At 45.9% G+C, this 25,791-nt stretch overlaps 1 long non-coding RNA gene across 1 annotated transcript in view; it reads left to right on the forward strand.

Moving 5' to 3' along the window:
* Positions 1–25,791, forward strand: part of LOC143354931 (uncharacterized) — a 123,702-nt gene that overhangs the window by 49,306 nt on the left and 48,605 nt on the right. The window contains exon 3 of the long non-coding RNA XR_013082420.1: positions 2,767–2,804. This is a non-coding gene — a long non-coding RNA (uncharacterized LOC143354931). The remainder of the gene's footprint in view (positions 1–2,766; positions 2,805–25,791) is intronic.

Raw genomic sequence — 25,791 nt, forward strand, 5'->3', positions numbered from 1 at the left:
ATAGATTTATTCTTGTTCTGGAATTTTTATTCAGATGCCCATAGTAATTTCTTTTGTAACTGGTACAGAAATCATTGCAGGAACACTTCGAATCCTAACGTGATGCAATCATACATTCATTTGTGCAGTAAAGACTGTTGTGTGAGAATTTTGTCAGAAATTGTACAGTTGACATGTATATGCATGTCAATAAAAAATCTTTTATTTAGAAAATACTATACAACCATGTTTCAAGGTTTAAAATAATTTCTTGGTCTAGTATCTGTGGTATGTCGCCTAAGTCTCGCGCGGGTTGGGTAACACTGGTATGGAGGAAAGGGTGGTAATACTTTAGTATTAGAAGTAATAATAAAAATACTAAAATATTTAATTCTGCAGTAGTATCTTTTTAGAAGCTAAAGATACTTTACTTGCAGGTACTTTATACCTGTATTAGGTGCACGTTTACTATTGTTAGGTAACGCGAGCGTATACAGAAAAATATGATGATCTGGTCATTATCATTTCATTTTGTCCCGAGCTTTTTCGCTTGCGTTTCTAAAAAGCTGGTCTAAATTTGCATTGAATTTGAAAACGAAACGAACTATCGGGACAACCGAATGGTTGAAACACAGGTCGAGTGGAACGCGTTCGAGCGAGTTAATTTCGCCTTTGGAAGTTTCGTCTTGACTGCCGGTGCCGTATAATTTGGTCAGCCGAAAAGCGCGGCCCCAGGAACGAAGGAAAGGAACGCGAGAGAACGACGGGAGACGTCTAATACATCATAAACTTGCGAACAAAGAGGAGAGAGAGGATGTCGTGGTAGCACCGGGGAATCCGCCGGCCCCCGTTATCCTCGGGAACAAAACTTTGCCTATTTGTTAAGTCTTGCCGGCCGAAACTGTCTCAGATATTGCCGTCGAACTATGCCTCACACCTATGACCTCCTTAGTCTCATCCTTCTTCCCTCCCCACACCCTCTCAACCGGCGTTGCCGCCTCTCCGATGCCTTGTCTCGGTGCATCCTTTGCTGGAACGCTGAATAGCGGCCACAAAGACGCATTCTGTTTCGCGAAATTCGTCCCCCGGCTCGGGAAATTGATGACACGCGGGAATCCAGTTTCGTCGAGATGCGAACGGAAGAGTTTCCGCTGAAATATCGCCCTTGCAGTGATCCTTCGGTACTTGGAACTATTTTCACTTCGAATAGACCATTCGCGAAAATACCGGCTGCGAAAAGCCCTGCGTGACCACGAAATTTAGTTTTATATTTACAATCGTGTTCTTCGTAACTTAGACTCTACTGTACAGCTCTATTTTATAGAATAGAATCCCAAATTATAACTTAATTTTACAGATCTAGAATAAATTCAATCCTTCCAGTTTTATAGTGCAAAGCATGCAAGTTACTTTTAGTGTTTGGTATGTTAACTAACTGTTTGGTATTTAAACTATCAGAACGATTAAAATGGTTTATTTCCGATTTACTCTTCCATCAAGTGAAATAGGTTGTCGTTTTTAAATAACAGGAAAAAGAATGTAATTCTCTCCTGTTCGTAGACTGTATTGCGTCTTACGAAAAGCCGATAATTATAATTTTCGCGATCAACAAGCTCAGTCACCGGCGACTAAAATAATTCGTCCTTCGGCAGGGTTTATTTCTACGCGAGCGTTTATTTTTAAAGAATCGTGCTAAAAGAAGTCCACGGTCCCGATCCAAACATTCCGCCTCTATAAACGGTTAAATAACTATTCTCCCTCGTGGTAATACACGGGATCGCAAAACGGTCTCTGCACTGCCAGGCCCGAATTAAATAGTGGACCGAGCCGGGACTAAATTTTCTCGACGCTGCTGCGCTCTCGAAAGGATTTCAGTGTTTTCGGTGGCGGGGCTCGAGCGGGGGAAAAAAAGGGGGCTGATAAAATTTTGTTCGCCGTGTGCGCCGATGTATGCGTGATCAGAATTCGCGAAGTTTCGCGCCTGTGGTTCGAGTCGAAAGTTCGAGTGCGACACGCGCACATGACATCGCCCTGTGTGCCGGCGTGTGTATCGAGGGTGGTAGCGAGCTTTCGGGGGTGGTTTCATTGTAACGACAATATCGCCTTGGGCGGCATTGGCGAGGCAGAGATGCAAATTTCGTGGAGGACGGCTCCGGCTATGCGCTTCTCTGCGCCGGACGACGAATTTACTGACTGCTCGTGATCACGATCATCCGAAGCTGTTCAAAATATTCCGCAAAAAGATCGCAGCCTCCCTTATTCCTCCCAGAAAAGCTAGGGCACATCCGCTTGACAGAGAATAATTATGATTCTAATCTGTTCGTAATATTTCCAGTGAGATTGCAAAATAATGACGATATCAATTTTTCTTCACCGTACCCGTGGCTATTAGAATAATCGATAGAAAAACGAAAGGAACCGTGTTTGCAAACTGCTTTATAACGTACTATATCGTGGACATAGTTATTCAGAAATGTTAGGCACGAGACGACGACACTTACTGAAATTATAAAACAGTAGAGTTACGTTTTATTAAATCCTTATTGCCGAGTGTATTGCACTATAAAACAGTTTTGAAGTATCTGCTTCTTCAGGACGACATTGTATTAGATCCTGAAAATTTTCATTTATCGTAGACTGTATAAAGTAATTTTAAGTGTGAAGAAACAGGATGTTCATACATTCAGAGACTTTTCTATAAGGTTCCACGATACTTTTGTCTAGCATAGTTGCAGATAGGAGATGAATGATCAGTCTCTAAGAGGTTCGTGTTTTGGACTGTTTCAGGGGACAGCATCTTTCGCATCGCCACGGCAGCGTTCCTGGTAAGTAATAGTCAGCGTTCGAAAAAGATTAGCCACTATTTGAGCCCCCAATGCACGGTAATCGCGACCGGTTTGCATCCACGTGGAGCGGTAACGGATCTGACAAAGCTCACCTTGAAGGGAGCCGATCCGGTGTATTGTGCATCGTCGTCGATTCCTCGGTGTTCTACGCCACTGCGTACATATATGAGCGCGGGGAGTCGGCTGACGGTCGGGAAGGGGTTGACAATGCAGCTGCGACGACGGTGTGGCAGCTTGGTAGTCTTCGTCGTAGTGCAATGTCAGTGGCGATAGCGCGGTGGCGGAGACGGAGTATGAAGAAGGGCGGTTAGACGTACACATTGGGGGTGGTAGACGACAGAGAGAAAGAGAGAAAGATAAAGGGAGATAGATAAAGAGAGATAGAGATAGAGAGAGAGAGAGAGAGAGAGGGAGGGAGGGAAAGATAGGGGGTGGATGGGGAACGGGCTCGGAACTGGTAAACGGAGGTGGAGACGCTCTAAGGTACATAATCATGCTTGCTGATTCCTTCCCTAATAAAAGTCTCACTGTCAGCCCATCCCCCACGGGTCGCGTGCCACCCCCCGCGCCCTTCTCCGGCTTTGCTACCCTTATTCCTCGTGGTCCCTAGCCCCGGAGATCCTCCTTCTGGTGGTAGCTCGGCTACTTCTCTCGCGGATCGGCGCACACGTCGACGGAAGTGCATACTAACCGGGTCCGCGGGATGCACCCCTGCACACAGAGGAGGTCCCGCGACAGAGACCACGGCTCAAGCCGGCGCAAGAAGACAAAAGTAGACAGGGTGCATGCACCCTGGTATCGCGTGCCCGGACCGGGGCAACGAGAATTACCAGCCCGAGTTATACGGGTCAGAAATGCTTGCTACAGCAGCATCTGAACTTGCAATTTTTTTCATCTCTCTCCCGATATCCACTCGAAGATTACGTATTCACGTTCGTGTTTGTCTTGTTCCGTGGCCTCTTTGTCAACGGCGCGTCCTCCTGTCTCGACTCTGTCGTTCTCTCGTCTCGTCTCGTCTCGGATCGTCGCGTCTCGTCGCGTCTCGTCACGTTCTCGATACCGAAGGACTTAAGCTGATGAGTGTGCAGTATCGACCAGAGACGGACGATCCTTTCCCCTGATCCGTATCAAGAACGATTTGCAAATTAATTTCCCCTTTGTCGGCGGACCGTCAACGATCCGCCGATTTTCATGGTAAACAGCGCGTCCACGTTACCTCTCCGCTCTCTATCATGGTATTAATAGGCCGACGATGCAACCCGGGGTCGTTCGTGCACCTTCGCGACGTCACTCGGTGCACTGTGACGTTAGGACGTATAAAGAGCTTAAGATCCGCTGGCCATTGTTGCTGAGCTGAAAGTTACCGGGCTGAGGGACGTTGAAAGGTTTCTGTGTGCACAAAGTTGCTCGAAAATTGCATAACACTGGAAAATGTTCTGTAATACGTAACAGTGATGAAACCGAAATAGAACTACTCATTTGAGCTATGCAGACGGATAATCCTGTCATTCGAACATTCCTGTTAATTGAAAGCGTGCATACCTTCACTAACTTTTCTTCTATCTTCTAAATTCTAAGTTCGAACTTTTAAGGATTACGTTGTAAAAATCAGAAGGGTATGAGTACAGTATAGATGTCATTGATATTGTTACTATACATTTTTTCTTTTCTTTTAAAAATGTATCTAGAAACGAGTTAAATGAAATCAATGTTTCCATATAATTTTGATTCGATTAAACTACTTTTGACAGAAGTAAAAATGAACGTGTTTTCGTTACGAGTAATTTTCGTCGCACAAGATTATGCATTTCTGGCGCGTGAGAATTAAAAAAATTTTAATTTTGTTCTCGCCATAGAGGATATTTCAGATACAGCATTGATGTAATGAAATAAATGAAAACGTGTATGTTGAGTTGGAAAATTTTAATAAAAATATAAGATTGAGCATAAAACAATTAAATTTGCGCGACGTCATCGAGCCAGTGACGAACGAAATTTTTCAGTGGAATGTAATTAACAGGCTCCGGAATTGATGCATTGGCGACAAAACTGAATAAGTGAAACACGAAACATTGATGACATTATGCGAATATAGAAATATTGTTGTAAGTAGCTTGCGGATTTTTATGCCGAATAAAAATATCCTGTAAAAAGCAGAATTATTTCACTTCTGCATCTTGGGATTGTCTTAGAAAATGTTGATTAAAGATGCACAGTCTGGTAATTAGGGTAGCAGAAAATGGCCCGAGTAGGGTTGCTAAAACATCGGTCGTATAACACGGATCTTGGTGGTCGAAGGTACAAGATCTAGATGATCTGTATAGAAGCAAGTTAACCGAAAACTAAAGAGAGCCCTGACCATTCATGGTGCGGCTACCCTCGAGGTTGTTAAGGTGAGCCAGCAGGAGTAAGGGCACGGTCTCGGTGTCTTCGTTTCAGGGTCGATTTTTAAAGGGCCGAGCATTCGAGGGTCCTCGTCCCAGACAGGTCTCAAGGTGCATGTCTCTGGTGGATTTAAAAGGCCCTCAAGGTGATCGTGTGTAGGGAAAGAACCAGATGGCTCGACCTACCGCACCTTTCTCGTCCTTCTGCCTCTTTCCACCCACGTGTCTAGAACCTCGAGCCGATCTCGGAAATGGATTTTCTTTTCTCTCTCCGCCATCTCTCCCCCTCTCTTTCTATCTATCTAACGTGCTCCTACCTCCGCTGCCACAGTTTCCTCCCCTTCCGCACGCGTTAATAACGCATCTCGATGCAGCCGAGGAAACTCCGTCGTTCGACATATGTTCGAAAGTCATTGTGCACCGGCACGGGGAGAGAAGATGCAGTTGCGGCTTCTGGATCGTGAACGCATTAAATGCGGCGAGTTTTTAAGCTCCCGTTAGAAGAACGCGCCCTAACCCCGAAATTGGGGCCGGATATCGTCGAGAGGGCCCACCAATCTGTCACGATGACCCAACTCGGATAGATCGCGGGGGCGGCCGAATAAAAGATACGGAACGTTACCAAATTTGGTTTCCCATTGGCGGCCACTTTGTGCTCAGCGGCCCGTTCAGCTCTTGATGAGATACGAGGGGCACGCGTTAGGTCTGGGGTTAGGCGATTCCATGCCATAACGGGGTTCGACCTCGGCAAACGAAAAACGGCGTCTCGAAACGTTTCTTGGATTACTTTCCGAGCAGATGCGCTGCGAGGCGGACCAATGTGTCTGATACTTTTTGGGGAAACTTAGGTGAATTCGATTAGATCGAACAGCTTTCTTTTGTAAGCACATGGTTATCGGTTCGATAGATATCGAAGTTTGAAGAAGGCGCTGGTATTACATATCTAGTATCTACCTTCTTCAAGTATTTTATTAGACAATGATATGATAGAAGAGGGTTGTTCAAACGTTGACTAGGTTGAACCAAACCTGTTATTCATAATATTTCTCATTTTTTGATACACTCAATGCAAGACTTCAATCTAAATTTAAGACTCGATTTAGTAAATTTGGCAATTCTCCTTTAAGAAATAGAATTTTGGGATTAGTTATACATCTAGTATCTACCTTCTTCAAGTATTTTCTTAGACAATGATATGATAGAAGAGGGTTGTTCAAACGTTGACTAGGTTGAACCATACTTGTTATTCATAATATTTCTCATTTTTTGATACACTCAATGCAAGACTTCAATCTAAATTTAAGACTCGATTTAGTAAATTTGCCAATTCTCATTTAAGAAATAGAATTTTGGGATTAGAACATTTTTTTCAAAGAGAGTTTATTATCTCTTAATGTAGGACAAAAGAATTTGAATAGTCCAATATCCATTTGTACGATAATTGTGTCTCGCAAAGTACGTTAGCCGATTATTTAAAAAATACGAGCTTAGATTCTAGCCATTCGTAGAGAGGTGTTAACATTGATAGGGGCGAGAGGAAGAAAGAGAAAAAGAATCGGCCACAAATGGCCACGAATTCGGGCTTAGAATGCGGACCCGATTTGGCAAACTTTCCAGGTGTAGTGTTTGGAAAGGGCGCACCGTCGGGCACGCGTTCGGCGCAGAAAAAGCAAAGACAGTCCCGGACAAAAGATTCCACCAGGACGGACATTATGTTTACCACACGAAACACCCCCGCAACGCCCAGCCGGAAGGCCGGATGTCTCGTGCTGGGAATTATCAGAACGGATTTACGAGCGGCGGCGACAAATTGGCCTCTAGTTCTTCCCTTGTGTATCCGGGGCGTTACAGCGGCCGAGTCTTTCTCGTTATTGGCCACTTTGGGACCGTTTAAGACGGCAAAGCCACTTTACAGGAATACGCCCGGACAATGCGGAACTTCACTTCGCTCGGTTTTCTCGCTTTGTACACCTTTACGGCGTGCCCCCGCCCTAATTACCGAGGATCTTTTCCTCGAGTCGAGCGAACGGACGCTGGGGGTCTTGGACTGGACAATTTCCTCAACCACCACGGACCCATTGTGCACGGTGAACAGAGCACACGGCTTGCCGATTCGACGCAAAAGCACAATTACATTGTTAAACGCTGCGAGAGCTGTGCCAATTTTTCCGGAGAAAAGACGCTTTTCGAATCTCGCTCTGGAATTGTTACATCGATGTTCCCGGGTTTGTGTATCGATCCTAAAATGTGTGAACGCTTCTCAAATGTAGTGGCTATAAATTAGTTGAGAATTTTCTCAAAAAAAAAAGTCCTAGTAATTTTCGTCAGAACGTCGAATAATTCATCTATTCGTTTTCGTCAGGAATGCGTAAAGCCCGCAATATAGGCGACAGCATTGAAGAAATGAAAAGAACACGGCAGTGCTAAATTGCACGATAATCGAATCTCGCTGAACCACGGATGCACCGAGGAGCATTAGGGGCCTCGAAGCAGTCATTTCTCAAAAATAAAATATTACCCCGGGGGTGAGCAGTCGGAGGGGGCGCATCCTAATGCCGGAGCAAATCGATCGAAAGTTCGTCACCTTAATAATCTCTTTCTCTTTTTCCTCCTGGGTCTGTTGTCCCCCGTTCAACGGTGTTGTACGCACCACGTGAGGAAGCAGCCGGGCGTCTGACCAGACGGAATTTCAATGGGGCACGCCATCGGCACCCCACATCGGTTCCGTCCTCTAATGTGGAAGTAGCTCGTGCTACCTGAGCAGCTGCGCGTGTGTGCGAGGAAAAGGGGACTCCCTTGGCAGGAGTATTTTTTTTTTTATTTTGCTTTACCTTATGGGCCACCAGCCGAGGGGGGAGCAAGAGAGGGCGAAAGAAAGAGGGGGCCAGAAGAGAGGAGGGAGAGAGAGGAGAGGAAGAAGGCCTCATGGGTAGACGCCACCAGGTACGTGGGCCCAACGTCACGCTTGAGAGGGGGGCCATCTGCCCCCTAACGAGTATGTGACGTCAGGTGTGACGACGTGTGCCCCGAAGGAGTGTCTTCGTTCGCCCCCCTCTCGCCAGAACCAAAATATTCAGGGTATCTAGCTTCGTTCACGTTCTTTTTTCAACTTCGATTCTTTTTGCTCAATCTTTTGGACGGCGGATCTTCGGTCCATTTTGACCCACAGAATGAAGCTCGCCATTTTACTGATCTGTTTCTAGGAAATTGTTGAAATTTGGCAGCTGTTCGGAGCAATAGTGAGACTCGGGCGTCTGGAAAAAGTATCTTGATAAAAAAAATTCAAACAGATTTGCAAATGATCTCGAGGAATATCAATTCTGTGAAAATGGTCATCCGAGGGTGAACACCTTGTTTTAGAATAATGCTACTAGCTAGACAATTGTAAAGAATTTGTTATGTCGGTCTAAATTGAAAAATGTTATTTACATCTTTACAATCAATATTCCAAAATTTGTGTGGTGCAGTAGAAGTATTAACCCTTTGTCTCAATGTAAGAAAATTATCAAGATTTTGTGTGACGAAGTATGCCCCGAAGAAGCGTGTTCGTCCATAGTTCTCGCCCGCAGGCTCGCAAAAGCATAACATCGGGGGTCTCTATCTCGATTTTCGTTTCGACGGCGCGCGAAAACATCGCCTCTCTGTAATTCATCGATTCGAGGCCGTTGCGTTTCCGCGGCTTCCATTTGCCGCGATTGTACCCGGCCGCAAAAATTGTCTCTTTCAATTTTGCGCCCGGTGCCGGGCCGGGTGTGCGGCGCCGGCACCAGTATAAAATATGAAGTTCGGTTTTACGGTTAATTGTATTGGCGTCTGAAGGGTCGCCTTTTCAATTCGCGAAATTAATTTCGCACCGGCTCGCGTCCGGCTCCATATTGATTGAAAAGTTTACGTTCGCCGGATACCTGGTTATCGATCCACTTTGCGGAACTTTCGGCTGTACCTCTCTGTCTCAAAGCGGCGACCCCGAAATGGAAAATGCACGGCCGCGTCTCGTCTCGTCTCGTCTCGTCTCGTCGCTGCCCACTAATTCCTCCCGCGTCATTAATTATTCGAAACCGGTCGAGTCGATCGACGAAAACGCGACCCGGCTGTTGGAACTCGTCGCAGAGATGTCGATGCTTTTCAAACCGGAAGCTCGAGAAAGTCGCGAACTAACCGGGCCGCTACGGCGAATTCAAGTCACGCGGCCCTTATGGTCGTTTTACGCTCCGATGAAAGTTCGACGAAGTAAAAAGGCCGGCACGGATAATTGCCGGTACCGAGTTTCCTGAATTCTACTTAAATACGACTTCCTTTTCTTCGAATCGGAAAATAGCTGCCGACGAAAGAAACCTTATTAGAATGGATAATTAAAAGTTTCGTTGCTCGCGGACCGTTCGCGGATTTCAACCGGTTTATTGTTTCTTGCGATAGAATGTAATTTTTCACTGTTAGAGAGAAATATCGGTTTCGTGGATTTGTTCAGATATGTTCAATCGTGTTTAATCATTCCGAGGCTCGTAACGATTTGATGGCACCCACGGTCAGACTTATTCAAATTCTTACGCATCAATTCTCTTTTATATATTTTTTTAAACATACTTATAAACTGCTGACGATTATAACTGTATGGTAGAAAATTAGAATTTACATAGAACATTTTTAATTCTGGGTTAAAATGGTCCCGCGTCTTCTCAATTAATCATTAAGTATGAAATGGACAAACTTTACAATTAATGCCGTCATTAAAACTTGTTGGCTCAATATAGACACTGTTCTATAAAAATATCAAACTAGAATTTGAAAATTATTTATTATACCGTACGAAGGAATATATCGATCGGAAAATGTACTGTTTGAAATTCGTATAAAGGCAGATAATTGCGCGTTACTGTCACTCGAACACTGTTGAATTAAACGCAAATATTAAAGCGTGCCGTATATGTTTTATTGTAATATTGTTTTCGCGAGAATGAATTCGATTCCCGCTTCTTTTAATATCCCAAATGGTCCCACTGTGTCGCGACTCACATTTATCAGAGTAGGCGTGTTTCGTATCTTTAACAAGACCGTTAAATTGTTCTTTATCACATGGCTCGGTGTTATCTTGCTGGGCGGCTTCTGGAGATACATGCACGCACACTTACTTGCCCTCAGCACGCCCAGAAAGCCTGTGTGTGACTTCTGCTCTGATTATTAAGACCATTTACATCGAGCGAGACGAAAGCCAGACTTCTCCTGTGGTGACAGCCGTTCGAAGCTCGTTGAACAAGCCATAAAACACCAGAAAACAAATAAACCATATCCATTCTCTTGTATTAATAAAACCACAGAGGACTCATTAAATTTTGTCTTTTAGATTTGCTTCAACTTTTCTGCACGATTAGGCACAAGTTGCTCGAATGGAAAAATTAATATTTCAGATCATGGTTCAGTACGAGGTACATATTTTTTTCTTATTAGAGCACACTAATGAGTTGCACTTTTCTGGATATGATATTAAAATACACAATTGCGGTTGTAATACTCGTCATAAAATCTAAATCATTTCTTTTCGACACCTTGCTTTACATTCATCGATATTTCAATTTCCGTACCAACTAAATTTCTCTATCTCGTACAAAATGAATGAAAGAATAAGTTCCGTTACGATCAGGTGAAAAAAGAAAGATTATAAGAGATTCTGAACGCGTCTCTTCAATCTGAAGTATGTCCCCAAGAGGCGGCGGAAGTTTTTCGAGAAATCGATGGGGATCTTAATTATTTATCCGGAATAAAAATAAGGAACATACTCTAAGCGGAGGGACAAAATTGTTCGTCGAACGGTATAAATTTCTTAGAAATTTCGCGCAGCCCGAAAAAATCAATAGATAGTTGAATGACCATCCGAAAATAATTCGATCAGCGGCGGGTGTTCGCAAACTGATTCCGACCGGTTCGGTCGCGACAGATGGATACGGGGCGATAGTTTTGCGGGCAAGAACGTCTCCCGCGCTCGCAGAAAACGCGGGTTTCGCGCGTGCAGAGTTGGGGTTGGCTCTCGCATGCGTGCAATATATCAAAGAGTCAAGAGTCGGCCCTCCTTCAATCGGTGCTCGCATTCTTCGAGGCGCGCGTCGAGAATCGTGCATATGCATCGATCGATCGGTCGCGTGTTGCGCGCCTTGCACGGCCGGGCTCCAAGTATAAGTACGTAATACGCAGGAGAGAGCGAAGGGGCATGCGTTGCGGAACATCTGCCGCGGGCGCGTGGCCCCCGTCCGTGCCCCAAAGAGCACCGACGACTGAAGAGAAGGGTCCTTTGAGACAAAGAAAAAGTATGACGTACCGGCAGCTGCCGCTCACGGTGACGTAGGGCCCCCCCTCTGTCTCGCAGGAGTCCCGATCATCTAAAGTGAGTCCTCGCCGAATCGAAGATTTATCATCCCCAAGCCCCGAGCCGTACCCGCAACTGCGGTGGTAATTCACGCCCGGGATGAATCCGCAATACCAAACGACGTCTCCTCAAGATCTTTGTTTTTCCGGTTTAGGAGTATATACCTTAGCTTCGTCTCCAAATTCAGCTGAATGTCTCCCCCATCAGAAATTTTTGTCATTCGATAATAAGCCCCTGCTACACCTTAGAAACGAGTTTGGTCTCCAAAACCAACGCAATGTTTCTGCAAGATCATCGGAAGATTTTCATTAATTTTTCAGATTTATTGGACGGAGAAATGAGTACAAAAATCTTATCTATAATGTGTATTGAATTGATTTATAGAAATTGTGATTGGTAACAGTGGATTAACCAAACAAAAGATAAATAGAAATTTGCTTCTTTCGTCAGGAATTTTAATAAGCGGAAAATAAAGCGACACATACTCATGCTTGTTAGGGATGCCGAAAATTCTCAAGCAAGTCATTATTGTTGTCCCACTTCTTAGTGGATGCGAGGGGTTGCAGCCTGTAGCCACCCTTTCCTGTAAAATGTACAAGTCACGTTATGTTTCATTCATCATTCTTTTCTTGATGGGTAAACACCGAAAAATCTGCACCATGAGAACGCGAGACAAACAATATTTCCCCGCCTCACCGAGAACGGAGCACAGATTTACAAAATATGAAAGTGCTTATTATCTTACTTACAGAAATTTTGCAGAAACATTGCGATCATTTCCATGAAGGTAGAAGAGTCTGCTTTTATAGAAAAATTGATTGTTTCAATTATGACTTTGAAACATAAACTTTTGAGAGTCCGTTCCATCTGCAATAAAAAATTGTAGAATATTCTGCTTGGAATACAAAATCGAGAACTGGTTTGAACTCTTGCGAATTTATTTCTTCTCTAATCAAAATTGTAGAAAATTCTGCTCTAATAGAAAATGAATCATTTGAATTGTAGTTTCATCAGTGAAATTTAAATTATTTACATGACTGATTAAAAGCTGGTATTAAAATATAGCTTGGGATCTCTAAAATCAGTGCTTTCGTGAATTCCGCCGAACGCGACAGTAAAAAGAAAGGCTTCGATAAAAATAAAAATGCTGGTAATCAAGGTATCGCGAAACACGGTAAAAGTGTTTAACTTGGATGCTTCGTAACTTGTGAAAATATCACGGTCCAGTTGGATCCTCTATAAGCCTCGATCCGGCTTACTTTCGCTCTGGCTCTCCCTGCACGGCTCGGGAGAGACCGAGCAAAGTCCGAGAGTCCATCCTCAAAGCTGCGAGCCGCCGAGTGCATGTCTTTCTTCTCAAGAGGAAAACGAACGAGGAAAAGAGACAAAGACAGAGGTACGCGGTAAAGCGTACTAATCTCCCAAGTAGACACGCTAATGAAAGCCCGAATGCCACTGTCTTTCCCAATTTTTGTCAAGGCTCGTCCAGCTACGTACAGCTTTTATCTCGCTTTCAACTGACTATTACACTGAAGATACCGTCGCGATAAGTATTCCATACCAGCGCGTTGTCCTTTCGGGATATAAACCTCGAACTGCTAAATTAGCAAATTTTCTCCCAGAGACAGCCCTCGCGCAGCTCGAGGTCCTCAATTAAAATACGTCTAATTTAATATCGCTTATTTCTCATATTTCTCGCACTGAACAATTTCGAAGTTTTATTTCGAACTTCAATTACGGGAAATAGAAAAAATTCCGACTCGACAAGCCTTGAAGCAGGTTTTATTAACCAGGCAATTTTCTGTTAAATTTCCTGCTGAACATTCGTTTCGGTTTTCAGTCGTAGAGCGCACGTGGTTCGGTTCAAGCTAGAAGATGCATTTCCATTGATTTGATACTCTCGGCGCGAAAGGGTGTCCTCGGGCGATACGCTTGGAAACGGAATCAACAAGAAAGGCTGCGGTCTGAATGGGTAAACATTTGAATAAGTCACATTCGGGGCAAAATTTACGCTCCGGCCGAAAAATCATGTTCGGGGATCCTTATTACCTGATGGTTCCTCTGCGCCCCTGGCTAAGGGTGCTTCACCACTCCCAATCTCCTCGCATCTGTCAGGGCACGCGAATATCGCTCTGACACTCGAAAGACGGGGCCTCGAATGGGAAAAATAATATATCCACAAGCTGCACTTCTCCTTCGGAAACAATCGATCATAGCGTTCCAGCTAAATGGCGCGGAGCTAATTCGTCTAGAACAAAGCACTGTTCCAAAAGAAATACAAAATGCCAGCCAAAAGTACCAGCACGAAATGCTATACGGTCGGTCGTTTCTATACAGAGTCCCAAATTATTTCACTTTTACAATGCATCTCAAGGAAAACAATTAATTATTGTAGAAGCAGAGGCACAGTCTTGTTTTATTGTCTGCAAACTATAGAATGGCTAGACTGCGGATTTTATGCATTTATGAGAAAAACGAATAGGCCAGATACAAACCTGTGAATACGTTAAACGTATTTAAGAATATTACTACATTATTTATGACTTACTCAAATTATTAAAAGAAGGAATACATTTTTATCTAACTTCTGTTCCCTCCAGTAGACTTGGAAATTTTTATTTTGCATAAAGATCATCCAGTCATAGCAATTTTGTGACTTCTAAAATTGATTTCAAAATATTTCCATGAAAAAAGGATACAGTTGCTGTACAGATTTTTAAAATTATTGTTTTAAGAAGAGAATAATGGTAGTTTGAGATGCAAGAATTTAATGTGAAAATAAGTCTCGTTAGCAAGGAAAAAATAAATTTTAACCTAGCCAGTACATCGACTGATACATAAATTTGACAATTGGTACAATTCACAGATAAACAGTTCACAAGCAGAGTTTTTAGAGAGACGGTTGCCTTCGGAAGTACATTCTTTTGTACGCATTAAATTGTCGTAAAGGAGCTTACTCCCGATTGAACGTATCACCGCCGCGTATGCGATACATCCAAACTAAAAGAGTTGCACAAGGGTGGCGAAGGGGTTTGCCTGTAAGACACAATTCCGGGAGAGGCAGGGAGAGAAACAGAGAAAGCCGGGAGCACAATGACCGCGGCGAATCACGAGTGAATTTTGAGAGCGAAATCGCAGGATATTGTTTGCGAGACAGATGCATCATATACGAGGAAAATGTGAGCTGGCGCGATGAAAAGGATTCGCAAAAGGGCCCAGCCGAGAGAGCAAAGCCGCGATTCCTTTACATTCTTCCATCCGGGAAGAACCCTTTCATTTGCATCTGTCTCCAAAAATGCAAAAAGGCCTTTCCCAAAATACAGATGTTCCCGGGTTAGGTCTGCGGCCGCGCCAGCCGTTCGAGTGGAACGGAAAATAGGATATTGTGCGTTTTTCGGCCTCTTCCAAGATTCAAACGAAGCTGTCGTTTCCATCTTTGGGGATTCCTTCGACCCCACAACCCGATCACCCGGCCAGGTGTATCTGCGGATCACCTGCTTTCCACCTTTCGAAGACGGAAAATCACTTTTATCGAACCACTTCGAGAGCATCGATACATCCGCCGATTTCTTCGAAGAGCAAAAACTTCTTTGGACGTTCGTAACATTTTTCGATCTTGTTTTATGAAACATAGATCCTCATACAATTTTTTATTTGTATAGATAATTTTATGAGAAATATAACTGGCGAAATGTATCTTACACCAATTCAGAGATTTCTTTTAATGCAAGTAGAATACTCACAATCAATTTTATTCATATACACAGATTGCTGTATTTGGCAAATTTGCACCAGAAATAAAATACTATTGAAGAGATTCAAGTGTTTTCATTGATATAAGATTACTTGTATCATACTAAAAAATGGTTGAAAAGTGTCTTAATTCTCTGATTTGTTTGTGGATGAAATGTTCCATACGCCAAAGAGTTTCTGACACAAGAAGGGTTCAAGGGGTCACAGGGTTTGTTCGGACCTTAAAAAATATATTTTCGTATTTGTAGGATAGTGAAATTGGAGAAATAGCTATCTCTGGTTAAAAGTCTTGACGATGTCTTCATTTCTAACAGGAGGATCTCGAAAAAGCCCGAACCGGTTCGCTCGGGTGTTAAAACAACGAATCCTCGTGAAAATCGTAAATTTTCCGATTCCAGCGTTCGCGCGCTCCCAGCTGACTTTTGTATATAAATAATATTCATCATTAAAGCATGCGCCGGCACACAGCGAGGTGATTATCGTCGCCGCGTTTATCATCGTTAAAATATTCCGTATCGAGTGTCGATTCACGCTAAACGTTGTTTACCGCTCCGCGACCGTGATTAACGTCCGTCTGCTCGAGTCGATCACCTATAGACAGAGAGGGAGAGAGAGAGAGAGAGAGAGAGAGAGAGAGAGAGAAAGATATAAAACGATCGTTCATATGCAAAAGGAATCGGGCAGGGAAAAGGGTTGAGCGAAGTGTCAAAAAAGTCGTACGATAAGGTCGAAAACGAATGGTCGGCAACAATGCCTATCCAGCGGATTCCATTATCGAGATCAAAAAAGATTTCCAGCCGGGTACTTGGTAGGTAGTCGCGCGTATTAGCTGACAGTTCTGAAATTGCGAAAAACGAGGAAGAAGAGGCAGCAGAATCCTCGCGCACGCGTGAACGAGGGAGGAAGGTAGGAGACACTCTCAGCCTAGCCGGGCGGACACGTATGCAACGGTCTAGAAAAAGAGAGAATCCGCGTTAGATCGAGTTTGCTGATTTTCCGTCGTACGTAAATTCCTCGCCTCTTTTCGGACGTCTCTGCCGTCCCCTCACCTCCCCTCGCATCGTATCCCACCGGGCACCCCCGCGTGCCGAGTAGAGTCCATTCTGCGGAGCAATTGTGCTCTTAGGACGTGGCACACGAGGACGACGACGACGCGACGCGACGCGACGCGACGTGGGAGCGCTTGTGCAACGGGCTGGGTGCGCGCACGTTTTTTCGCCGGAGATTTTTCGCAACGCCCTTCGGCTCGTCCTCCACCTCCACCTGTGCTACTGGCAGAGAGCTCGCCACCCCCACCTGGCCTAGCCGCGTTTTTTATTTTAGCCCGCGCGTCGCCGCTCGGACCGTCGGGCGATCAATGAATTGAAGCGTTCGTCCTTTTTTTTGGTCAGTTCCTACCCCTCCTCGTTCGACGCACTACCGCCTGCATCGGCGTCTCTTTTCCGCGTAGTCCCATCTTGCTCCAGCAATGCTTGCTCTCCCTCTCCCTCTCTCGCTCTTCTGTGTCCCTCTCCTCTGTCCACCCTTCCGCCCCCGGTTTCTCTCCTGCACCCTCTGCTTCTCCTCTTCCGTGCCGAACGGTTCTTTCTCTTTCGGCCCGGTCGTCCCTCTCCCTCGTTCCTGAACTTCTCTCTACCCAACTACACCCTGGTGCCCGTTCGTTCGGGACCACTCTCTATCTGCATATCTCATTCTATACCCTCCTCTTTCGCCTCTGCCTCACTCTCTCTCTCTCTCTCTCTCTTTCTCTCTCTTTCTTTCTCTCCCCGTTATCGTCCTTCTCCACCTCCGCCGGCGCTCTCTCTGGTCCAGCTCCGATCCTTTTCGTTCCTCACCCGACTCACCCTTCCGTACTCGAGAGAAACGGACTGGAAGCTGTCCCGCTTGCACTCCGATCGGCCCCTGTCTTTCCTCTCTTCCTACAGGCTGGCCTATCTGACCCTATCCTTTCCGTCTCGTTCCAATACTCGCCGGACACGCAGTCTCGCCCTCTAGCCACCCTCTCGCCCACACCTCCTCCTCCTCCTCTTCCTCCTCCTCCACCTCCTCCTCTTCGTCCACCTCTTCATCCTCCCGACCCCCGTTTTCTCTCCCTCGTCCGCCATTTCCCCCCCTCGCTACGTGCCACGCACTCACACACGGCCGACCGATCACCCCGATGCATGTGCATCCCACATGCACCTGCACACGTGCAGCCCCCGCGTTTCGCGATCTGGCATCGCCAGATAAATCTCGCTTACATACGAGGAACAGAGAACACGGGGAAAAGGGAGCGAAACGAGGAAAGAGGAATCGGTGCATGCGCCGTGAAAGGGAACGCTCTCTTCTACCTTGCATGATTCCCCATTCCCTCTCTTCTTTCTCCGTTCTGCAATCTCTCTTTTTCTCTCTCCCTCTCCCCCTCTCTCTCTCTCTCTCTCTCTCTCTCTCTCTCTCCCGAGCTTCAGCCTTTTCCCTACCCACCTAATGTTGCACTTTTATTTCGACAAAGGCCCCCAGGGGGTAATGCGAATTTCCACATAAAGTGACGGACGCACCTTCGAGTAATATCGCGAGCCGAGACGCGAGAACGACCAACGGTGCAGGAAATGGACGCAGCAACCCTCCCCGATACGGTGCGTCCGGGCGCCAATCTTCCGCGCGGAGGAATTTTCGGCCGGAACGCTCGAAATGACCGCTTCGAAGCCGATCGATCACGGTTTTTGTTCGCGGATATCTTTTTTCTCTATAAGCCCTTCAGGAATCGGCGAATAATTTTCAGCCGCGCGAAACGCACGCGGGAAACAGCGAACGCGTCGCGAAGGTATTCTTCGACGGCTCTGATTGCTGGATGATTAACCTTTCTCTGGAGTAACGCGACAAATTTTGTTCTGCATTGCTGTGTATGCTAACTTCTCGATATGTTTTAACTGACTGTTGAAAATATTCGATCGTTAATTGGTTCCGATTTGAACGATTTAGTTATGACTAGACTGCGAATCTTTTTGCAAATTCCAAATGTCGTAGTTTATTCTGCGATAATCAGAATGAGAATTTCTTACAGCAAGCACAGAGTAGAAATGTTATCAGTACCGTATAATTGATGATGTTTATTCGTTGCTTTATTTATCAATTTTTGGAAACATATTTTTGAAGACACTTCTTGTAGACGCGTCAGTCCTCCTTCTTTTCTAAAATAACAACTGACCATTTCATTTAATCAACAGAAATTGAGTAATTAAATGTCGATTTTGATATCTTGGGTCAATATAGACTCAGGCACTGCTGTTGAAGGACACATAAAAATGTGTGCATAGTATAAATACACCCAGATCTGTAGTACGGTAATTACGCGAGGGTTGTAGTTGCGACAGATAGACTAATAATAGTCAGCAAAATTTTCCATTACAATAGGTTGTCCTAAAAGTATCTTTCATAACGTGAACGTTTAATATTGTTAGGTAACACATACAAACAAATATGAACTAGTCTGAATTTGAATTGAATGCATTAATCAAAACGAAACATACTTTCGGGACAACCTAATAGTGTTATCTAAAGAATTCTATAAAAGAATTTATCTACAGAAAAATTTTCGGTGCAAGGAAAAAACTTTCAATTTTCGGGATCATAAAAATGATCGTACACGATACATAAAAGCCGCGATACCGCGAAGTATCCGCTGTCGGTGGATCCGGCCACGCATTAGGATATACAGTCGGAAGATATGCAAATTCTCGGTAAATTATTACAGGCGTGCACGGCGTATCGGTGTTTCAATATTTTCAGAGATTCACTTATCTGCCGGGGGCAAGCCGGCCCTGTTATTCTTCAGAATTTTGTGTCGGCCGCTTCTATATCATGCTCGCGGCACGGTTCCACCGGCGGGCACGGCCGACTTCCGTAAAAACCGTTCCCCTGGAAACCGTCGGGAGCGGGCGAGTGCAAAATTTATAACGCATTACGTCCTCGCGAATATCGCGACACGCTCGCGTCCGGTTAACATCTGAAAAGCGGAAAAATGAAAACAAAAAAATTTATAATTTCACCCTCCACCCCTCGCGGCGCAATTTTCCCGTCTCTTTGCCCCCCTGTTTCGTATCTCCCACCACCGCTGTGCACCAGCAGCGGCAGCAGCAGCACCGTGTGCACCCCCGCCAATGTCTCTCTAAAAAAGACGTAAGTTTATTCATTATCCTGGACGCACAGTGCTGGACAGTAGTCGGCTGGACAATTGGACTGCCAACCCCGGCGAGGATAGCCTGGGAGCTCCAGCGGCAAATAAAATCGTATTTCATCCCCTTGCCGGCAAAAATGTTGTCTCTCTTTCCTCGTTCCTCGGTGGGCTCGGCCGCTCGCTCCCTCTCTTTTCGCGACGCGAGCTCGTACATCAAAGCTCGCCTGCGTCTATCTTCCTCCTCGAATGTTGCTGCTGCTGTTGCTGCCGCTGCTACCGCTGCTGCTGCTGCTGCTGCTGCTGCTGCTGTTGCTGCCCTTCCACCCCCAGCATCCCTCTTGCTACCCTGCCAGAGCCCTCGGCTCTCTCTCTCTCTCTCTCTCTCGCTCTCTTCATCCCTCTTGCCATGTCCCCCACCTCGCTCGGCACATACCACCCCCTCGTGGAACCACCGCGTTGCCCAACTACCCCCTTTCGCTGCCCTTCTGACCACCACCCACTCAACCCCATCCTGTGTACAACTCATAAACTTTTGTACCGAGCTTTAGTAGCTGCGAGCTAACTTCCGGTTTTCGCGACACGCTCCCGGTGTGTCGTAGGGGCCGGGCGTCGGCGAATGCCAATCGGAAAGCCGCTTGCATCAGCGCAGAGCCGAGCCGAGCCCGTTCAAACACGTTCCGAACCAGCGCGAATGCGAACCACCGATCCCCGTTGATTGCCTACACATTTGCCAGTTTATTACTCGGCGCAAATATCGGTCCGCCACGCGGCTCTGATATTATTTCTTTCTCTGTTCCCGTCGCGGAGCGCGCGAGCGAGCTACACGCTTTTTTTTCGGATCATAGTTCGAAGTAATTACCGGCCGATCAGCGGGACCGATGCACGCAACAGGCGATCGCTGTAGACTGGAAATCGTCCGGATACAACCTATGCGGTCCATGTTCGTGTTCACGTTCCCTGTTTCATGATTCTTCGACCCAGAAAAGGTCACGATCTTTTGGGTCTTTGTTACTTGAAAGCTAAGACGACGATAGGCGTCTTGGTAGATGAAGATCGTCGAGATGACGCTTTGTGGGTTTGGTCGCAGCTGTCTATCCAGCGCCATTTTCTCTTCTTAACACTTTATCTACCGGAAGCCTATTAATAGGTTTTTCAATAATTGTACCAAGTGGATGCCTAAAAATCTTCTGTTACACAATAATTCCAAAAGAAATTATTACATTACGCTATCGAGGGTGAGTTTTTGGTTTATGATTGAAGTTTCTATCGTTATTGTAGGATCTATTAAGAAATCCTCAAATATGGTCCATAGGCTTCCAAAAATTACCACGATCGCTACCACCGTCACACACACGCCAAACCGGGCGAGGGACGGGGAGTAAAATTATCGCGAACGCAGCATCGCGATTTGTTTCAACCCTTCCGCGGCCCGGGCTTGCTTCTGGGTAGCAGCGAGCCTGGGCGACGCGTCGCGGCGGTAAGCTAGCTGACCGTCAGTGGTTTTCATCATGTAACTCGATTAGCCCTGAAATCTCTCTCTTTTTCGATATAATTCGACGCGAATGCAATTTGCAGTAATTGCAGCGGGCCACCAGAAGCATCGGCCGACCCATCAAAACCGGCGAAAGCCGATCCTTTAAATCGGGTTTGCGTTCTCGTCGATGAAGCCCCGGCTCTCGCTCCGACCGTCTGCAAGGCGGTCCCGGAAGACATACCGCGCGGATAATTCGAAAACGATCCCGCGGAACTGCCGTTGGTCGTTGTACGACAACGGAAACGTCGACTTAACGATTCGTGGTGACGTGTTGCGTGATGGGTCCCGTTTTTGCCGTTCGGGGAACTTGTTAACAAGTCGCGCCTCCACGTACGATCAACGGAACGCCGCGCCGCTCCGCGTCGCGCTCAAAGAGGACGCGGAGAAACGAAACGAAATACGCAGAGAGCCAGCCCGGAGCCGATTCTTTCGGGCCGTTAATAGAGCTTAGAAAAAGCTTCGCTCCTTCCGTTGAAAGCAAGACTTTTACTTATTAACATCAAATTACAGGAAACTAGGTTGGGTGACGAGAGGGGCAAAGGGGGGAAGGGAGTGACGACGGTCGAGAACGTGTTTTTCAGCGCGCTTTATTCAACGGATGATTAAAAGTACAAGAAACTCCGAGTTGGCACCCGAGATCGCAGCCCCGTGCTTTAAGCGTTACTTACGCGTTTCCTCCTCTCGCGGCCGTGCGTCGCCAATTAAAAACCTGACTTCTGCCAATGCGGTCTCGCCCGGCGCCCTGCATTTGTGACTGACAGCTTCCATAGGGACGTTTACCGCCTGCCGTGTTACGAAAAAAAAGACGGAGGAAAAAAAAGTGAAACAGTAGAAGGAAAGCGCAGGAACGGGGGGGGGGTGGCGGGGAAAAAGAGGCCATTTCCCGAAAAACCCTTTCGAGCGTGCACATCAAAAGCATCAGCCGCGCGGCGGATGCAGAGAACTCTCTCTTCTCTCTCTCTCTCTCTCTCTCTCTCTCTCTCTCTCTCTCTCTCTCTCTCTCAGTTGCTCTCGTTCTCGCTCTCTCTCTCTCTCTCTCTGCCCTCTCTTCCAGCACACTCGAAGGCACGTCCTAATTACGTTATCCGTTCCGAGGCGGGAGAGAGGAGAGAATTAAGGGAAAAACTGTTATAATTTTTAATTGGAAAACGCAACTGTCGTCCGTCAAATTGGACCATTTGCCACGTGGCCGACACGCGAGGACTCCCGTTAAACACCCCATGAGGCTGCACGGCTAGGGGCGGACGCCGCCACGCTCTCCTCCTGGAACTATAATAACAGGTGCTATGTATAGTAATTATAGTGTACGGTTCACGCCGGGACGAACGATCATCGCCGGTATTAAGGAGAAGTGCGCGTTCGAGAACGTGCTCCTGGGGGAGGGCTCAGACGCCGTGCTGTGAATCCTGAGATGCACCCGGCGATCGCTGTGGTGGGGAGGGTTGCATCGGTTCTATCGTGACTTCTTAAATTGGATCGTGTTACAAATTACCGAGGGACGTGGTGGAGGAACATGCTTTCTAACCAGAATGCATTTTTACCAAAAAGGATTTTTAAATATTAGCATATCCGTTCCAACTTGCCAATCCTATTAAGAAAGAAAATCAATATCCGTTTAATTCCCATTTGTTGCGACTAAGGTAGAACGTTTTTATTTTGCATAAAAATCCACGGTCCACTATTCGTATTTAATAACGTTATCGTCCTCTTGTATTTTTTAAAGTACATCTTACGAATGGATGAAGATCTGCAGCCAATTTATTATAATACATGCTAAGATAATCGTTCGAATAAGTACTATCTTAGCTTCAGAAAGAATAAGTAATATTTTCCTTCTAGGAAAAAGTATGCGTAATGATCATAATAGCTGTCCACTTCATACTAGTCGCCTGCCAGGCTTGTATTAAACGCTGCAGTAGGGTGGCCAAGTAATGCGACAATAATAGGATTCTACCTTCGTCCTCATGAAAGTTTGTACGACGAAAGATATTTCTAAAAATTATAAAGTGCAATGTTTAATTATACTGTTAGCTCACGCACTTAAACACTTCTCAATAAAAACAGAATTCTGATAGAAATTCGCCTCTTTAAAAAATACCAACATAGATTCTAATATAATATTCAGCCCAGTAATTATATAAAGCAGTTCAACTATGATTCGACTAATATTCGTACAGAATCGAACAAATTGTCTTGCCACTAATTAGAATTTGAATAATTTTGTGTTCAACGAATCTCTATAATACTCCCGGCGCATTTCGTCCGCATTTTCCATTACATTTCCTCGATGACGATAAGTAGCGCAAAGCAACGATTATTGAAAAAAGAAAAGAGAAAAACTTATGTAATTTAGCACGTACTCATTTGGCACGGGGATTCATGAGCCGCGGGGAATTGAGAGTCATTTAATATCAACGAGCCGGCCGCAAGGCAGCGGTAAATGATTCAAAAAGCCGATAATGCATTTCCCTCTTCATCCGCCGTCTAATTTCTGTCGCATTTTTTATCCGCGGCTTTGCAACGCGCAACAGACGCGGCCGACAGATTCTTTCCATTTGTTTCGATCGAACAACGATCGACGTCGACGCGCGTTCTCACGGCCGGATCCGGAATCGAGTCGTGAATTTTACATGCGGAGGGGCCGCACGCATTCACCCATGCCACATCGCAGGAAGTCTCCTCTCTCTTCGTTATCCCGGGGAAAAAAAAAGCTTTTGTCGCGTTTGCAAATCGAATCCGCCGTCAAGTGCTTGTTCATATTTCACGCGGCAATCTGCGATTTTCGTTCTCTTATCAAAGAAGCTCTTTTTGTGTTCTATTGTTATACGATAACGTTGGCTATCGCCGGCGCGTTTTCGGGACCCTCGAAAATTAGCGGAGATAAAAATTTATCGCACTTTTTATCCCCGTAAATTGATATCGTTCGTAAATTCCGTAAATACTGGAACAAACGTGTTTCATTCCGCGAAAGTAAAAAAGTTTAAAAGTTCAATGGGAAATATTCCTGTTTGACCATGCGGCAATGCTAAATGATAAGACGCACTTTTACGATAGTTATAAGCAGGGTTAATGAAATAGGACATTGGAAAAGTATAAAGCTGAAAAAACTCTACATTTAATCGGAAATGTTAGATTGCAACAATCCTTTGAAGGAACAAAATAAATCAATCAGCTAATTCAAAATTACGGCAATTTTATGGTGCTTGAATTATTGTTTTAACGCGTTTATGGCAAAAATGAATAGTTTAAAAGAGAAATAGCGAGAATATCGGAATACCTTAAGAGTTCAATTATACTGTTTGTAACTTAAACCCCCGCGACCCAAAAAGTGTTGAAACGTTAATCGAGAAGAATTTCTGCACCCTGGACAACACAAACCACCCGCATAGCGCTCGTCAGTTCGATAAAATCGGCTTGGCCACTAATTAATCGGCAAAGCTACGTGACGAGACCCCGAAAAATGGATGCGCCTCGGCGCTCCACATGGTGGAGCGATGGCACAACAGGGTAGATTACCCCGTTAGCCGGCAGGCGATTAAAATCGGTGCCGCTCGAGCGGCTTGCACCCCCGTTTGTTGCGTTCGTACCGGTAAGGAGTTGATCCGCGCGCGGCGCGCGTTCTCCATAATTAAGAAACACCGTTTAAAGTATCCCCGGCCGACTGCCCCGACGAATTTGCACCGCGGGTTTCGTCGGTGCACCTCATTCCTCATTCTTCCCATGATTTCGCGTCCGCTGATGCGTCCACGGCAGACTTTTTCGACGAGGCTTCGCCGGGCCGAAACGCGCATCTGCACGCACCGAACCGCGCGCGCCTCGCCCGAATATTCCCGGCTGTACACACGTATACGCTCGTATACTCTTCTCTTCTGCACCTGTATCTCCGTCTCCATCTGTGCATCTATATTTATATCAATATCTATATACACACACAGAAAGAGAGAGAGAGAGAGAGAGAGAGAGAGAGAGAGAGAGAGAGAGAGATACACGGAGGCAGGTGCATAGTATATGTATATGTTCAGAATCGCGAAGAGAACGCGCGCGCGCGCGTCCGCGAGCTCGCACACAGCCGCTCTGCGTGCACATTTACATTTACGCGGCCGCGGAACCAGCCTGGAATTTCTCGTCGTCCTACCATCGTTGAATCCAGAATGCCGTCGTGAATTCTGCATAATGCACAGGCCACGCTCGGCCGAGCTTCCTGCATAAAATAATCTCTTTCCGCGATCGCGATTCGCAGCCCAAGCCGGCCAAGTGAAAGAGTGGCAGATGTCACGTTGCCGCGTATTTTTCACCGACCCTCTCTCGCCCTCCAGACTGCCGCCCCTGGTCCCTCTCCTTTTTGCGAACCCTGCCTCTCTGCCACCTCCTCCGTAACCCACCACCTCTCTCTCTCTCTCTCTCTCTCTCACTCTCACTCTCTCGTTTCTCCTCCCTTCCACCCGTCGCATTTTCTATCTGTCTTCCCTCTTTTTTACGGTTGTCATCGGGTGGTACGAACGGAGAGGAAATAGGAGAGGAGAACGTGGAGGAGAGGAAGTACAGGGATAGAGATGATGAGGGAGAGAGAGAGAGCAGAGAAAGAGAGAGAGAGAGAGACGGAAGAGAGTGGGCAGAAGGCGGCGCGGCGCCAGGGCGAACATGCGTGCGTGTGTCCGTCCGTCTGTACGTGACAGAGGCTGAAATTATGGGAGAATAAAGAGGGAATTCGAAAGTAGTGATGAAAAATCATTTCGAGCCCCGGACACGGCCGAACCTTCGAGACGCGTTTTATTATCGCT

This window comes from Halictus rubicundus, chromosome 6, assembly GCF_050948215.1.
Source record: "Halictus rubicundus isolate RS-2024b chromosome 6, iyHalRubi1_principal, whole genome shotgun sequence".
In the NCBI taxonomy this organism is placed as follows: Eukaryota; Metazoa; Arthropoda; class Insecta; order Hymenoptera; family Halictidae; genus Halictus; species Halictus rubicundus.